Source organism: Notechis scutatus, chromosome 9 (genome assembly GCF_049901735.1).
Source record: "Notechis scutatus isolate UNSWTSFEM ecotype Mainland chromosome 9, rNotScu1.2, whole genome shotgun sequence".
NCBI classification, from domain to species: Eukaryota; Metazoa; Chordata; class Lepidosauria; order Squamata; family Elapidae; genus Notechis; species Notechis scutatus.
Genome location: NC_142017.1, coordinates 12,364,940 through 12,382,653, shown reverse-complemented (window position 1 = coordinate 12,382,653; position 17,714 = coordinate 12,364,940). Strand labels below are relative to the sequence as shown.

Below are 17,714 nucleotides of genomic sequence, written 5' to 3'. Positions count from 1 at the left end.
CATTAATTACTATGGTGTTTTTATGATGGAGCAACTCAATTCAAATTAAATATCTGCTTGCTAACTTTGACAATTTTTTTTTAAAAAACTGAGACCTGAGGTTTCATTTATTTGATTTTATCCACCTTGTTAATGTTTATAAATACCTCAAGGTGGCAAATTTACCTAAAACTAATTCCTCCTCCTATTTCCTCCACAAAAAGAACACTGTTTGGTGGATTAGAGACAGTAACTAGCCCAAAGTATGCCAGCTAGTTGTTATGCCTACAATGGGACTAGAACTTGCTGTCTTCTGGTTTCTAGCCTAAGCCTTAACCACTACAGCAAACTGGCTCCGGTAATTTAACATTTTAAATTTACTTGAAACATGGCCTCACTGCGATTATAGGTATCCCATGGAATTTGCCTCTGCTACTCCGACTCTAAATGCATTGATTTGAGAATAAGCATCAATCACATTGGGGGGGGGAGCATGGTGGCTCACATGATAGGCTTGTCAACTGGAAAGCAGATAAGCCAGTTTCAAGACCCAAGTGCCATGCAACAGGGTGACCCTCACCCTAGCTCCTGCCAACCTAGGAATTCAAAAACATTCAAATGCAAGTAGATAAATAGGTACCACTTTGGTGGGAAGGTAACAGTGCTCCGAGACATCGTGCTGGCCACATGAACAACATGTGGTCATAATGTCTTTGGACATTGCTGGCTCAGTGGCCTTGAAACGGAAATGAACACATGAACAACATGTGGCCACATGAACAACATGTGGTCGTAATGTCTTTGGACATTGCTGGCTCAGTGGCCTTGAAACGGAAATGAACACCATTCTCTGTAGTCAGCAAAAACTAGCTGAATAAAATCCTCAAAAACTCCTTTACCTTTACCCTACTCATCACATCTCTGCAAAAGATATACTTGGCATTTTTGCTATTACATGGACTATTTCAACCAAGCTTATCTCTGGCCCAGTTTCGCAGAAACATTAAACTAACATTAGTGAGATTTCTCACACAGGCACATCTACATTATGCAAATTGAAAGGAGGGGGGCGGTGATTTTAAAATGTACTGTACTTGGCATTAAATGTAGGGCTAAATGAATCATAGGAGGTGGGAGTTGAGGAAATAGGACAGAAATGTTCTTTGAGTTCAGCACCACTCTCAATGCCAAATCAGATTAGTGCAGATTTTAAATTAACTTGAAATTTATAGCGAGGGAATGCTGTTATACAAGAGAATAATTCTGCTGAAATCAACTGGAATAATTATGCTTATGATTGGAATACACGGGCTCTAGGATCATATGATATTTAAAAAATAATGTCTTGATCATGCAATATGTTATTTCTTTAAGACCTTTTTGTGTGTTTAATCAATTACAAGGGACAACTGTATTAACCTCATAATTGCAATTACTGTGTGTGTAAATATATATACTGTATGTATATTAAACCACCACAGTGATAGAGTCAATGGGCTTGCAAAAACATATGAAGTTCCTTATGTGAGGCTGGGCTAACACTTTCATGTGTTTTAAACTTGCTTCTTGCAAAGAAACCATAGGAAACTGATCCACACACACTGCTTTTATAATGATACTTTTAAACCTTCTGATTTCATCCCTTGAAATATTTCTTGCTTTCCCACCTTCTCTTTTGAAGCAGGCAGTCTGCAATCTCTCAGTAAATCTCCCAAGCAAGGATAGAGAGAGAGACAGATTTTATATTATTTTGATGATGAAAATTCAAGGAAAAGGTTTGATTGACACCTTGCATAAGAAATCTTGCAAGAGAAGGAAGAACACTCGATGAGGGGAATATTATCAGGGCTGAGGACCAGATCACACTGTAGCTGAAAGAAATAGAAGGAGTCAGGTAAAGCCAGAAGGCTGACAGATAGTCAGATATTAAAATGCTGTTAACTTCAAGGATTAAAGGACGTCTCCTAGGCTTCCATGTCTTCAATTCTTTATGATGTATTAGAATGCAACTCTCATTCCAGCAGCTCAAGGATGCCAGGAACTGTAGACTGAAACATCCAAGAAATTGGAGTTCCAAGTCTTTTCCCACTCCAGTGCTTTACTAATAACCAGGAACTTACACACTTCAGTTAAATTCTACCCCACAAAAATAAATTTCTTGTTCAGAATAACAGAGTTTGAAGGGACCTTGGATGTCTTTTAGCTCAAGCAGGAGATCTTATATCATTTCATGCAAATGGCTGTCCAGTCTCTTCGTAAAAGCCTCCAGTGATGGAGCACCCATAACTTCTGAAGTCAAGCTGTTCCACTGGTTAATTGTCCTCACTATTAGGAAATTTCTCCGTTTTATAATGTTTCTCTCCTTGATTATTTTTCATCTCCTGCAGGGGTGTCAACCTCGTGTCATCACGGAGGTGTCATGTGACATATTGGGACTTTTTTTCCCCTTCGCTAAACCGGGCATGGGTGTGGCCAATAAATGACTCATTCGGCCTACAGGCCGGGAGCTTGACAGCCCTGATCTATTGCTTCTTGTCTTGCCTTCTCGTTCTTTGGAGAATAGGCCAGTCCCCTCTTCTTTGTGGCAACCCCCCAAATATTGGAACACCACTATCATGTCTCCCTAGTCCTTTTTTATTAAGCTAGACCTACCCAATTCCTGCAACTTTTCTTCAACACACTCATTTGGGAGGAACCAAAATAAATATTGTTATCCCAAATCACGACTCTACTCCCAGGTAAAAAGCTTCAAAGCCACATTACCTGCAGTAAGACATAAGTAACTTTTTTTTTGTCTACAGATCTAGCTTCTTTTTTTCAAAAATCTGCGTCCCCTGGTTCCAAGAACCATGAGCTAAGAAGAATATCCCCACTTATTAAAAATAAGTTGCATGCTAGTTTGTGGGGACATGCAACATGTTTTTAAACTTGAAATGGCAGCTTCTCATCATAGAAATATTTTCAAGTGTTCCACTAAGAGAGAAAAACATTATAAGACCTTCATTCTGAAATCAGGACAAACACACTTGAGTTATTTCTGGATTTGTTCCCATTCAACTTTTATTGTAGAGTTTTTTCAAAGCTCTCAAAACAAAACATGCTTCTCATTCAATACACATCCCTAATATTTTGGACATGCTTACTCTGAATTTTCTCTCTTGTAATGTTTTTTAAACAATAAAATAATCCTATCAATGAAGAACTTATTACTTTTGAGGTTAACTAAAGTTTACAAAAAGAGGATTTTTTTTAAAAAATGGTTCTTTAAACATTTAAATATCTGCATGTGTGGCCCAAATTTGATTTTCATTATCTAAAGAGGAACAAGGGGAATGGGAAACGAGGGTGGATTACTGCCATAATTTATGGCACATCTGGCTGAAAACCAGCACGCAAAATAATTGCTTTGCTAAAGATAATCAGGAAAACAGGATCTTGAATAATGAAATTGCATGGCTAAGACCTAACTAGAGAGCTAGCAAATTTCAGAGCCCTCTTTCATTACTGACTGATTTTGTGTCACCAAGTGAGTATCTATTCTTAGCAAGTACATAGATAAATTTTCTCAAGGATGACCTTCCATCATAAAATGGCTAAATGAACATAACATTCCAAATTCAGATCAGTATTCGCAAAAAAGATGATTAAGGGGCTAAACATATAAAGAACGTGATATGAAAACAGTGTTCCATTATTTGAGGGGCTGCCACAAAGAAGGAGGGGTCAACCCATTCTCCAAAGCACCAGAAGACAAGACAAGAAGCAATGGATGAAAACTAATTAAGGAGAGAAGCAACCTAGAACTAAGATGACATTTCCTGACAGTCAGAACAATTTATTAGGGGAACAGCTTGACTTTCAGAAGTTGTGGGTGCTTCATCACTGGAGGCTTTTAAGAAGAGATTGGAAAGCCACTTGTCTCGAATATTATAGGGTCTCCTGCTTGAGCAGGGAGCTGGACTAGAAGACCTCCAAGGTCCCTTCCAACTCTGTTATTAAATACTGTAAAATCTTGCTCTACTAAATTAAGTCATTTATACAACCCGCCAAACTCAGACTTGCTAACAAATTGTTGCAGTCACAGAGCAAACTATGTTTAAACAAACTAGATCATGAATTAACATAATAGTTTGCTTTGTGTAACATGTGAAGACAATGACGGGGTCACCAGAAAAAGTTGTAAAATTATAAATTACCTAATAAAAGGAAAGATAAAGATTTTCCCTTGTCCAGTTGTGTCCAACTCTAAAGGATGGTACTCATCCTCGTTACCTAATTACCAAATAGAATTTTTAATAGCAATAGCACATATACTGCTTTATAGAGCCATATCTAAGTTTCCAGAGTCAACATCTTGCCCCCAACAATCTGGGTCCTCATTTTACTGACCTCAGAAGGATGGAAGGCTGAGTCAACCTTGAACCTACTTTAATTAATTCAGGTAATTTTTAAATTACCCAATACCATTTTGGTTTACCCTAATAAGAATTTGCATCACAGTTATAGCTTATGTGCACAGCAATGGCACATTACATCCACTTCTGACAATTAATCTGAGGCATTTATGTTGAAGACAAATTACTTATCCAGGTTTAAACCAGGCTAAAATATCATTGCCCCTGGCTGGAAATATCTTATAAAGATATCCAGGATGATGATTCTAAGAACATGGTAGGTCTGATGGTGTACCAAGTAAGAAATGCACAAGAAAAGAGAATCTTGGGGCACTACATTAAATGGGGAAGCAGTTGTGTTCCAGATGCTGCTTACTAGCTTCAATCTCATCAACCCTGGGGCTTTCTGGAATAAAAAAACATCTGGAAGTTTACAGTTGCTGCCTTAAGTTTAAGGCGACCCACTTTATCACTTGTTTATCTGCGTTTTGCACTTCTCGTTTTGTTTTCCATTTCATTTTGCTGCAAGCATCTGACTGACAGTCAGGGTTCTTAGGTAATGTATATGCTGTTTTCTAAGATTCTGTTATTTTTTTGCTTTTTCCAGGGAAGCAATTATCCAAGAAGTATTGTCACAAATATGATATCAGCAAATTACCTTGAATAATATAACTTATCCAGCATAAACTGTTTTGAATCTTAATTTTTTACTGGGATGAGTGTGTATGTTTGTGTGTATGTGTTTATGTGTATGTGACACACAGAGAGAGTGACAAAGTAAAGATGTGTGTGTGTGTGTGTGTGTGTGTGTTTATTCACCTAAGAAATAGGGAGAACATTGATATTTCAGTTATTTTAAATACCAAAGTTCTGATTACATTTTAAATTATTCCCATACTGAAAGTGTATAAAACATTGGTTCCTGAAATACAACTCAGATGATGCATTTATTTTCCAAGAGACACCTTTCTGAGATATCATTAAAATATCATAAAATTATGTCTGCTAATAATCTCAAGGTTAAACCCAAGCTTATGCTAAAATCAGACCTTTTAAAATAAAAGGAACAAGTTAGCTATGATTTATGTACATTTAATGGGTTTCAATGGGTCTGTCTGAAATAAGACCAAACCAGGACCTGGCCCATTGGCACAATGCATACATTGCACTAAGCTCTGGATTGATTCAATCATGGTTTGTTGATTAGGTCACAAAGGTCTGCTGTACCCCAAGCCATAAATCATGGCTAAACAATTTGTTATGATTTAACATGGTGTGCAGGTGTTACTAGCTATCCCAAATATCCATGTGCAGCTAAATAGAATCAATCTTTCTTTATTCTGAGTTCTTTTCATATTCTTACATTTATCCTCATTCAGCAATCTTGCAGATACTTTATTTGCTCCATTGAACTGAGTGAGAAAACTCACAAGTAAGTGTGGGAAGTTATTTTTTAATATTTGGCTTGCACATGGAGGAACAAATGGAAATGTCAGTTGGAAACAAAATCAAATTGTTCAAACCAATGTTATTTGTATGTTGAATATTATTATATGCTGGTTAGAGATTGGTTTCTAATTATATTTCCATGGGAAAAAAACATACCTCCATATTTCAACTTGTCACATTATTGCTGATTTCTTCTCACTTGAAACTATGTAATAGCAGCATCGTATTAATACCTCTTTCCAACCAGATAGATAACCTGATATGGATTAGCCATGCAAGGCCCCAAGCAGGGTGCTTGGAATGCAGTGAATGGTAAAAATGCAAAATCACTGTGTGAACAGACATGACGATGGATTTGCATAGCCACACTCAACCGTCTTAATTGATTCTTCTTCTTCTTCTTCTTCTTCTTCTTCTTCTTCTTCTTCTTCTTCTTCTTCTTCTTCTTCTTCTTCTTCTTCTTCTTCTCCTCCTCCTCCTCCTCCTCCTCCTCCTCCTCCTCCTCCTCCTTCTCCTTCCTCTTCCTCTTCCTCTTCCTCTTCCTCTCCTCCTCCTCCTCCTCCTCCTCCTCCTCCTCCTCCTCCTCCTCCTCCTCCTCCTCCTCCTCCTCCTTACTTTTGCTTTTTTATGGTTTTGATTATTTCCCTTGGCTTTTCCAGATGGGTTATCATCTCCTCACTTCTAATTTTTGTCAACCCAGCTTATGTAAATCCACATTTCAAATGCTTCTAGCCTGTTCAAGTGGCTTTCTGTCCAGAGGCCAACTCTCCACTCCATAGAGCAGGATAGAAAAGATGTAACATCTGACAATCCTCATGTTCAGGCTTAGGCTTAGTTAGTGAGTTACCATACACCCCAGTAAATAGTACTCATTCATTACAAATTATTGTGCTTGGATTGCACAAGGTTCAGATGCAAATTGAAGAAGGGATGTCATTTATGGAGGCTTAGATCATTTGTTCTTGACTTAGCATCCAGATAGTCCTTACCTTACAATAGTTCATTTAGCGACCATTCAAAGTTACAACAGCACTGAAAAAAAGTGACTTATGATCCTTTTTCACACTTACGACCCTTGCAGCATCAAGATCAAAATTCAGATGCTTGTCAACTGACTCATATTTATGATGGTTGCAGTGTCCTGGGGTCATGTGGTCCCCTTTTATGACCTTCTGACAAGCAAAGTCAACGGGCAAGCAGATTTGTTTAACAACCGTGCTACTGACTTGACAATGGCAGTGATTCACTTAACAACTGTGGCAAGAAAGGTCATAAATAGGGCAAACCTCGCCTAATAACTGTTTCGCTTAGCAACAGAAATATTGGGCTCACTTGTAAGTCGAGGACTACCTGCAATGGAAAACTTTTCCTTTTTTTTTTTTTCAACCAACAATCAGACCTTCTAAATTAGATATAAGATTAACAGTTAACATCTGGGTGCATCAATGAAGATGAATGCTTCGCACGTGTAGTTTTTAATTTCTATTTGGACATCCGTCACACACAAGAACACCATTTCAGTAGTATCAGTGTATCAGTGGTGGGATTCCAATTTGTTTACTAGCTCCGTGGCTCCGTGGCTCCGTGGGCGTGGCTTGGTGGGCGTGGCAGGGGAAGGATAACTGCAAAATCCCCATTCCCTCCCCAATCCACTAACCTGCTTTCCAGCTCCGTTCTCCTGTGCAGGGCAACCAAAGAAGACGCAGCCGATCAGCTGGGACTCGATGGGAGACAGAGAATAGATGGGGGTGGGGCCAGTCAGAGGTGGGATTTGCCGGTTCTCCAAACTACTCAAAATTTCCGCTACCAGTTCTCCAGACCTGGTCAGAACCTGCTGAATACCCACCTCTGGTGTAAATGTATAGTTTTCCTGACATGACTTCACCTCCCTGCACCAGAAGAAAGGCCATCAAACTCCATCTTATTCTGTCTTTCAGTAGAAGAATCTGACACTGAATCCCATTATCAGCCAAGCACAGTAACCTTTTCTTGTTGCTGCTGTGTGAAGCTGTTTTCATCCTAGAATGGCGATGAGCCCTCCCCCCACACCCAAAAGCAGCACCGTGTAATTTCATTGAAACCTTTTCTGAACCACAGCCCTATAATCCATAAAGCTTGATTGCTGCTACAGAAATGGAATATCCCATCCAATATAATTAAAAGACTCATTTAACCCTCTTTCATATTCTAAAAGTATTTATATTGTGGGGGAGGGGGGGAGGGAAATACAATAAATTCCCCTTCAAAGTGTTGCTTCTGCCTAAAAAAAATAAACTCTTAATATTCAACCTAGTCCAACAGTCCAATCTATCATGCATCTACCGGTTCTGTGGGCGTGGCTTGATGGGCGTGGGGTGACTTGGTGGGCATGGCAGGGGAAGGATACTGCAAAATCCCATTCCCTCCCCACCCCACTAACCTGCTTTCCAGCTTTGTTCTCCTGTGCAGGGCAACCAAAGAAGATCCAGCCGATCAGCTGGGACTTGGGAGGTAGAGAAAAGATAGGGGTGAGGCCAGTCAGAGGTGGTATTCCAAACTACTCAAAATTTCTGCTACCAGTTCTTCTCCAGAACTGGTCAGAACTGGCTGAATACCACCTCTGAATCTACGATCCTGGATTAGGCATGGACAGATTGTATGATTTCTCGTTAGCTTTTTCCTTCCAAGGAATTCTTTAACTCAACGTTATTCAGGGAGCAAATCCCTAAGAGATATAACTGTGCGTGAAAGTTATATGAAAGTTATGTTGTCAACTGACTCAGATTTATGACGGTTGCAGTGTCCCAGGATCATGCGATCATCATTTGAGATCTTCTGACAAGCAAAGTCCATGGGGAAACTGGCTTCACTTTAGCAATCGTGTTACTAACTTAACAATGGCAGTAGTAATTCACTTAACAACAGTGGCAAGAATGATCATAAAATGGGGGAAAACTCACTTAACAAATGTTTCACTTAGCAATAGACATTTTGGGCTCAATTGTGGTCATAAGTCGAGGACTACTTGTACATAATTTAAGAGTTTTCATCATGATGACTATTACTTGAGAATGAAATTGTTAACTATTGAAAAAAACCTCAAGAACCACTCTAAATAATACTAGAAATATTCCAATAAAGACTTCTAGCAATTCAATTTAGCATTCCAATAAATAGAACTTTTCAATTAAAAAAACCTACCAAAAATGTCTATACTTCATTCTTCTGTGTAGATGGGGCCTGACCTGGAAACACATTCTATAAATATTAGATGAAATGTTTGTTTTAAAATTTACAAAGCCTTTTTCTTTATTCATCCCCCAAAGAATGGTCTATATAAAAGCTATTAAGTATAAGAGGAAAAAGAAATAGTATGATCATTAATGCAATTCCTATAACTGTTTCAGTCAACTAAATAAAGGGGAAAAAATGAAATTTTCAAGTGTGTGTGTGTGTGTGTGTAGATAGATGATAGGATAGGATAGGATAGGATAGGATAGGATAGGATAGATAGATAGATAGATAGATAGATAGACAGATAGATAGATAGATAGATAGATAGATAGATAGATAGATAGATAGATAGATAGACAGAGATAGATAGATAGATAGATAGATAGATAGATAGATAGATGGATAGATAGATAGACAGACAAACAGATAGTCTTTAATCTGCTGCCAAGAAGGTCTCAGGAAAGGCATTTGATATATCTTCCTATTATGAATAAATAAACTTCCTCAGAACCCCTGGAGGCTTTTGTTTCAGAAATTCATATTAAAACAAAAAAAAATGCCAGGGGAATATTATGTTTGGTTAGAACTATTCAAGTCATCTTGGAGGATGAACATTTGTGAAATTTATCCATTAGTAGCAGAAATACAGTACTAGGAATAAACTCATTCTTCTAAATCTTCCGTTGTTCTATTTTCCAACATCAGAAGGTATGGCCAAAGGCGTCTCATAAAATTAAGAAAGGGAAAGATAATACTGTCTATGTTGGCATGATAAATTCTCAAAAGAAAGTTCTCAGTATGTAATGCTATCATTAAACTGTGGTTTATTATTTGATCCCGTCAGAAACTCTCATTAAAGTTACAGCAAGATGGCTTAGAAAAATGGCCATAGCAAACCATTTCCACCTTCATATTCTTGTAACTTTCTGTTGTTCTTCTTGTAGACATTTCAGGCTAGGTAGTGAAAGATTTGCAACAAGAGAAGAAGAAGCTTAGGGCCTAACAATTCAGCCTAAGCTTCATTTATTCTCCATGATTGGACTTCCACCTAGAAAGACTTATATAGATATGTGTCCATGAAATCATCAAAAATCAAGCTCAAAACTCAACTTAATCAGAAGGACTGGCTTCACTTAACATGGAAGAGCCAAACAAATAAATCACATCAATGATTGAACATGATGGCTTGCATTATGCAGCATGCAGAGACAATAGTTTAATTTGAAGAAGGGCTCAATGAGAAATTGCCATTTTACTCTATTGTAGCACATTGTGCAAAGGCAGCATGGGGGTGGAGGATCACTTATTTTTCAGCAGATGCTTCCTGTGGAAGATTGGAACTAGTCAAAGGTCAGTTCCTGCCTTAAAACTGCAACTGAGCACAACATTCCTCTTCCTAAGCAAGACAGTTGCTCTGTGAATTTTGCTCCATTTTACAATCTTCCTTGCCACTGTGGTTAAGCGAATCCCTGCATTTGTTAACTTAGTCACACGGTCGTAAAGCGAATCTGGCTTCCCCATTGACTTTGCTCATCAGAATGTCGCAAAAGGGGATCACTACAATCATCGTAAATATGAGCCAGTTGCCAAGCATCCAAATGTTGATCACATGACCTTGGGAATGCTGCAAGGGCCGTAAGCATGAAAAACATCCATAAGTATTTATCCCCCCAGGGCTGTTCCAACTTCAAATGGTCACTAAATGAGCTGTTGTAAGTCAAGGACTACATTCCTGTCCTCCATTCCTCAGTCCACACCAGGCTATCAAAATCCCACAGATTCGTTGAAAACTCTTGAGGGTTGGAGTAATGCAAGTCCGAAAGTAATGCTAGAAAGACTTGAGGAGTAAGATGTTAGTCCTGACAAACTGCCTGAACATTAGTCTGAACCACAACACGATTGTATTCTGTATCCCCTGAGAAGACAAACAATACCAGTGGTAACAAAACAGTTTTTCACACTGGCCTAAAAAGCTGACAGGCTGAGTGTTGAACTAGAAAAGAATGCCAGCGCCCTCTGGCGATTGCAAACTCCCCGGCTCTTAAAAAACGAATATGACTGAAGGTAGACCGTAAGTATAGATTTCTTGCTAACACAGCTCAAAGGCATGAAAGCATAAAGAATGTTTTACCAAGAAATGAGAGCCTTTATTAAAACAAACTCAAGAATGGCTCAATAACAAGAGCTGATGCAGTCATCTGGTATTATAAAACTGCGGCCCTTTCCAAGTTCCCTTTCAACAGACTCTAACTTAAAAGACAAAAATAATGACTTTGTCAACTTGAAGCCAACCCAAAATACCTTTAGGCTGTGTTATTTATTGACTGATGCCATATAACCACGCACAGGAGTCAGGGACTTAAAAGTCAATTAAAAATAAGAAGATTACAGAGTGCTAGCGATATAAATTAATACACCACATTTAACGTGTTCCTTTCCAACAAATATTTCTATCTTCAATATAGCATCTTATTATTAACCAACAAACTAGGTGCAACACTGCTAATTAAACTGAGGTCCATTTAGAATTCCATGGACACCCACAAGAAATGTTCATAGAAGCTGTGAAATAGAGAAGTTGAAAAGCAGAGAAGCCACACAGCATCAGTTTTAAAGCTCATGGATACATACATACATACATACATACATACATACATACATACATACATACATAGCTGCCATAGAGAATTGATCACTCAACCGACCACTAAATGGGTTTAACTCCATGACCAATTAAGAAGGCCTGAAGTTGTTGAGCTGCAAATCTCCAGAAACAAGCTACATACCAGAAAATGATTTTTTTTTAATTTATTAGAAGCAATAACAGGCACACACATTCCAGAAATCCTTTGCATTTCCACAAAAAACTTATTGTTCCATTCCATGTTCTTTCTGAAAGACCCTAAACAGACAAAGAGCAAGACGTTCTACTTGATAGCTGACTACACATAAAAAAAGCTTTCTCTGATTCACTTCTCCTGTTTTATATTACTTAATCTAAATACAAACCTTTAATTAGTGGAAAGGGCCATATATATGTAGATAGATACAGTACTAATTATACTTGGCCAGACTAATACATGTATGCATTTATTTGTGTATAAAAGAGAATTACGTATGGTTAAATTTCTCTGTTTACCCTCCTTTTATCCATAGGCAATTACTTGATGGTAAACATACAGTTTGTCAGGCCACCTCTGTCTGCAGTGGTTCTTGCCCTGCCCTCAATAAGAAATTACCCATCATAATTTTGATTAAATTCCTGTCATTTCCTGGACTATTGATGCTGATTGTAGCAGTTCATGGCGCTAATGAATTTAGCCAAATGTGCAAAGTTTGAGCATTTCTGCAAAGTCAGGCCTGAATGAGGAATGTATAAATAGTATTTTCCACGTCATCCTATTCCTCTGGTTGCACTATTGGAATTGAGAGTTTTAAATAGAAATTCTATAATGCAGAATTGCAACCTCCGCACATTAATCAAAGAAGGCAAGGAGATCTTTGTTGGCATTGGCAAGGAAGCGTCTTGTTTTTGTTTTCAAGTTTGCAGACCGATCTTCTCCTCTTATTTCAGGCTGCAGTGAGGTCAGCTGCTTTGCAACTGCGCTCCCACAAATATTTTCTGGAGGCTGGGACATGCCATTTTAAAATGTGCTGAAGGAGCCCTAATGAGGCTCACAATCTGTAGGGCTTGCCTGTATTCAAATTTCACCTCTATTTTATTACCTCTTTTGCTAGCCTGGATTGTGCTGAAGCCCAGCTACCCAATGCAGCCCATAACAAAACAGTTCCACATCCATTCATGACATTTCCCGGGTCCCTTCTTCCATAGATAGAAAAAATAAATAAATAAGAACTGCAGAATGTATAGTTCTCATCAGAACACTCCTTAAGTTTAATTGTCACACAAAAGCTGAACTCTTTGGCAAATATTAACTGGAGAACATCACATATTATCTAAAAAGGATGATATATTTTTCAAATACTAATGGTATTGCTAGGGAGGTAAAGTATAGGGGGGAAGGAGGAGGAGGAGGAGGAGGAGGAGGAGGAGAAGAAGAAGAAGAAGAAGAAGAAGAAGAAGAAGAAGAAGAAGAAGAAGAAGAAGAAGAAGAAGAAGAAGAAGAAGAAGAAGAAGAAGAAAGAGAGAGAGAGAGAGAGAGAGAGAGAGAGAGAGAGAGAGAAAGAAAGAAAGAAAGAGAGAAAGAAAGAAAGAAAGAAAGAAAGAAAGAAAGAAAGAAAGAAAGAAAGAAAGAAAGAAAGAAAGAAAGAAAAAGAAGAAAAAAGAAACAAGGACAGTCAACGCTTTCAAGCTTCACGACTCTGCCTACATCTACACAAACCCCATGACTTGAGTTTTATGACCCTAAGTCATAAAAATTAATTAATTTCTTAACCCTTAGTTAGTGGCCCACGAAATTGTGCCCTTTCCAAAAACGAACACAAAGTTCCAAGAAGGTAAACGCGAGCGGAGAAACTGTTTTGCTTCTCCTATTTGGAAGTTAAAGGTAGCTTTGAAAGAGTGAGCTGGTTTTCTTAAAGGCATGCCTTTGTCTTTGATGGACAAATGCCCCACCACTTCATTGCAGCATTCTCTTTTCAACCAAAAAAAAAAAAAAAGTATAAAAAGGGGAATTCTCTCCCCACCCACCCCCTTTCTTTTTCCATCCAATCCCCCCCCCCACACACACACACTCCTCGGTCGCCAACTAGCTTCTCCTTTCCGTTCAGCGCCCAGTTGAAATAAATATTGAAAGGCACTGATGGTCAATGGGCATCGCTCTAAATGGTAAAGTTGTTCTCCTGGTGATGTCAGATTGCAAGGTTGGGGGGAGGGGGGGAGTCCTTGAGGGCCTCCCGGGAAAAAAAGGACCGTTATAACCGTTGTCAAAACAGCTTTCTAATACGGCAAGCTTTCTTTCCACCTTCGCCGTGGCGGCTCGGATTTCCTAAAGATCAGCCAAAGGGTATAACGATTTTCCGACCAAAGCCCCACAGGGAAAGAGAGGCGGCTGGGAGCAAGAATGGAGCCGTTTGCAAAACCAGAATAAAAGTCCCTTCTGATGGAGAGGGGAGGAATCTCCCGAACCCAGGTTTGGAAAACGCTCTGGCCGCTTCCCCGCACACACATCTACACGGAGAATAGTTGGAATCTAAGCATTTCCTATGGAGATTCTGCCCCATTCCCAAACAACCAAACGCCCCCCCCCCCAAGAAGAGACCCCACTTTCTTTCCTACGGGGTTGCTATTCATCGGAACGCGCAGTCTCGAGTGGGCTTTGCAATAAGCGCCGCCGGAGATTCGGAGCTGCGCGCGCGGCGCGCACACACACACACAGAGGGCGCGCACCCAGCGACCCCCCCGAGAGACAGAACGACGGAGTCGAGAACTTAAAAAAAGATGGGCTTTGTAGTCCGACGGGGAAAGGGCGGGGCTTGGATTGGAGCAACCCAGAGAGAAAGTGTGGGGGGTGGGGGGGGATGTTCCAAGACGCCTTCGGTGCCACGCACCCACATCCCTTTCGACGCCTGGATTGTTGCGCCGATAGGATGGTCTTGAACCTCGGTGGCTCCCACTAGCCCCGGCTCGGCTTTGGCCAGTTGTGATCATGGGTGCCATAACCGAGGAACGGAATAAAGAAATCTCCCGAGCTCACTTTAACACAAACACACACACACACACAGAGAGAGAGAGGCATACACGAACCACAAGAAAGGAGGACGGCGGACCCCCAACGCCCCTCTCCTTCACTTTCAGCCTCCGAGTCTGCCCTGTGTCTATTTAATTCCTCTCCAGCCCTTCGGTCTGAGTGATGCCCCGCTGTAAGCTCCGCGCCAGGATGCAAGGCACTTTCCAGCCCCCCCAAGCTTCCCTCTGCTTTTCTCCCCGCTTCTCCCGACGTCCTTGATGGCCGGGGCGAACCCCAAAGCTGTGGTCCAACTCCTTCCGCAGCATCCTTCTGCCCCGTCGGCTGGCAGAGGAGACTTCCCCCCTCTTCATCCCCGGTCTTTCGCGTTCCCTCTCTCTCTCCCCCTCTTCCTCCTCTTTTCAAATCCGTTCTCAAAGGAGCCCAGAATTTAAGAAACACCCCACCACCACCACCTCTTCCCCAGAAATTTAGGGGGGCGAGAGCCGGCGGGAAGGCAGCCGTTACCTGGAAATCTGGCGGCCCCGGATTCTCTCCGGATCACCTCTGGAGAAAGGCGAGCAGACGAGTCCCATTCACAAGTAGAGGCGCAGTGTCTGCTGGTTCGCTCGCTCTCCAGCCTATTCCACTCCGCTGGCAACGCGGCTGAATGAGGCTTGGAGCTAGTGGAAGGAGAGAGAGAGAGAGAGCGCTTGGGGGGGAAGGAGGGAGGCACAGGGGGAGGGGGGAAGAGGGGGAGAGAAAAGGGAGAAGGCTGGAGGCTTGGCTTGGGCTTCTTCTTCTGCCTGGAAGAGCTGGGGTAACCTCAACGCTGCCCCCCTCCTTTCCTTTTTCGTGGGGTGCCTCTTTCCCCCCTCCCTTTGCCTTTTTTGCAAAGGGAGATTTAACTTGGGGGAAAAAATGCTAACCAGGATGCCTGGTGGAGAAGAAGGAGCAGATCAGTCCTGTCCCTGGCATTTTTGAGTCTCTGACACAATTTGCTCTCTAGGCTTAGTTACGTCCATTTCTAGCCGGGTTCCTTGTTCCTTTCTTTTCTTTTCTTTCCAAACTTTAAACCCCCTTCTCTGTAACGGGGACGGCTGCTAACATGCATCCTGTGCCTCCCATCCACCACGGAGAAAAGATTCCCTTAATGGATGCCACATTTCAAAGCGGAAAGGCCTTCTCAGATCCATCTTTGTGTGAGGAAGAGGATGAGAAGCACAGCCAGAAAAGGCAGACTGGTTTTGGGAAGCACGGGGGTGGGGACCAGTGTCTAACCATAGCAAAAAAAATATTCTCCATAATTCCTGACTTTTCACACCCAGATTCTTAGCCCGATCTGAAGATTCAGTCATCTCAGCTATGAGAGCATCTTCAAGTTACAACATAAACATGCAAAAAAGCAGAGAGGCAGGGGTGCACCTGGTTACTTGGAAGAGTCCTGAGACCTGACACTCTTTATGAGAAAAAAAAATGGACCATTCAGGGCTCTAGACAGATTCCCAGATAGCCCACATTCTGCAATTGGCTATAGTCAGCACCACGCAGCTATGAAGGCTGTCTGAAGTCTACCTGTTGGCACTCAAGGGTTAGAACAACTTTTGGAGACAGCTGGTGGCACCATCTGTGCCTTCCTTCCAAGATTTTGCCTAACTACCTATAAAAGTCCTGTTGCCTGAACCTCTCAGATCTAAATGTTCTACCTTTCATACTGGAATTCTGGCATAGGATTTTGGGTGCCTTTATATCTGCGTCCACTGCTCTGTCTGATGGCTTTCTGGCGAATTCCTCTTGGGATACTAGCATTGAACTCTTTGACTGCATAGTGAAACTTTTAGGATGGGATGAACCAGCATGAATAGGATAAGAGCCAGTGGTTAAGGCACCAGACTAGAAAGCAGGAGATGGTGAGTTTTAGCCCAGCCTTAGCCATGAAAGGCAGCTGGGTGACTTTGGGCCAGTCCCTCTCTCTCAGTCCAACACACCTCACAGGGTTGTTGTTGTGGGGAAAATAGGAGGAGGAAGGTGTGTGTTGGAGATGTTCACAACCTTGAGTTACTTGTAAATATAATAAAAGCAGGATAGGTAAAGCTAAAGGTTCCCCTCACACATATGTGCTACTTGTTCCTGGCTCTAGGGGGCAGCATTCATCTCCGTTACAAAGCCGAAGAACCAGCGCTGTCCGAAGACGTCTCCGTGGTCATGTGGCCGGCATGACTGAATGCCGAAGGTGCACGGAACGCTGTTACCTTCCCACCAAAGTGGTGCCTATTTTTCTACTTGCACTTTTTACATGCTTTCGAACTGCTGGGACAAGTAACGGGAGCTGGGATAAGTAATGGGAGCTCACTCCGTTACATGGCGCTAGGGATTCAAACCACCGAACTGCTGACCTTTCTGATCTACAAGCTCAGCATCTTAGTCACTGAGCCACCACGTCCCCAGTCACTCCATATTTAAGAGGTGGCTAACTGAGCACTAGAGTGCCCATTGTCCGTGTCATATTTTGATTTTTTTGTTTGTTCAAATTTATAATTTTTGTTTGATGAATGACTGTTTTAAAAAAAAAAAACACAAAAAAACAAACAGGGATCCTGGGAGAAGAGAGAAGTGGGAAGTGAAATTCATGTGCCCAAAAGAGAAATGAGCATTTTATATATAAATGAATAGGTAGACATAAACATTTATAGAAATATGCCTCCATCTATTTGTCTTGCAGATTCCAATATTGATTTAGAACCGAAAATACTGTTGTTGCATCCAAATTATCCAATAACTCTGACTCCTAGCAATTTCATTTGTGTCATTTTCTTGGCAAAAATATGGAAGGGGTTCAACATATTTAGGAGGCGGGGCTCATCTCTGTTAGAAAGTTGAAGAGCCAGCGCTGTCCGGAGACGTCTCCATGGTCATGTGGCCAGCATGACTAAACACCGAAGGCACACGGAATGCTGTTACCTTCCCACCAAAGTGGTCCCTATTTTTCTACTTTCATTTTTACATGCTTTTGAACTGCTAGGTTGGCAGAAGCTGGGACAAGTAATGGGAG

General features: G+C 41.0%; 1 protein-coding gene across 1 annotated transcript in view; it reads right to left on the bottom strand.

Moving 5' to 3' along the window:
* Window positions 1–15,466, bottom strand: part of CDH11 (cadherin 11) — a 121,979-nt gene extending 106,513 nt beyond the window's left edge. Inside the window, exon 1 of the mRNA XM_026672050.2 lies at window positions 15,191–15,466. The gene's annotated coding sequence lies outside the window, so the exon portion shown is untranslated. The remainder of the gene's footprint in view (window positions 1–15,190) is intronic.
* Between the last annotated feature and the right edge of the window lie 2,248 nt (window positions 15,467–17,714).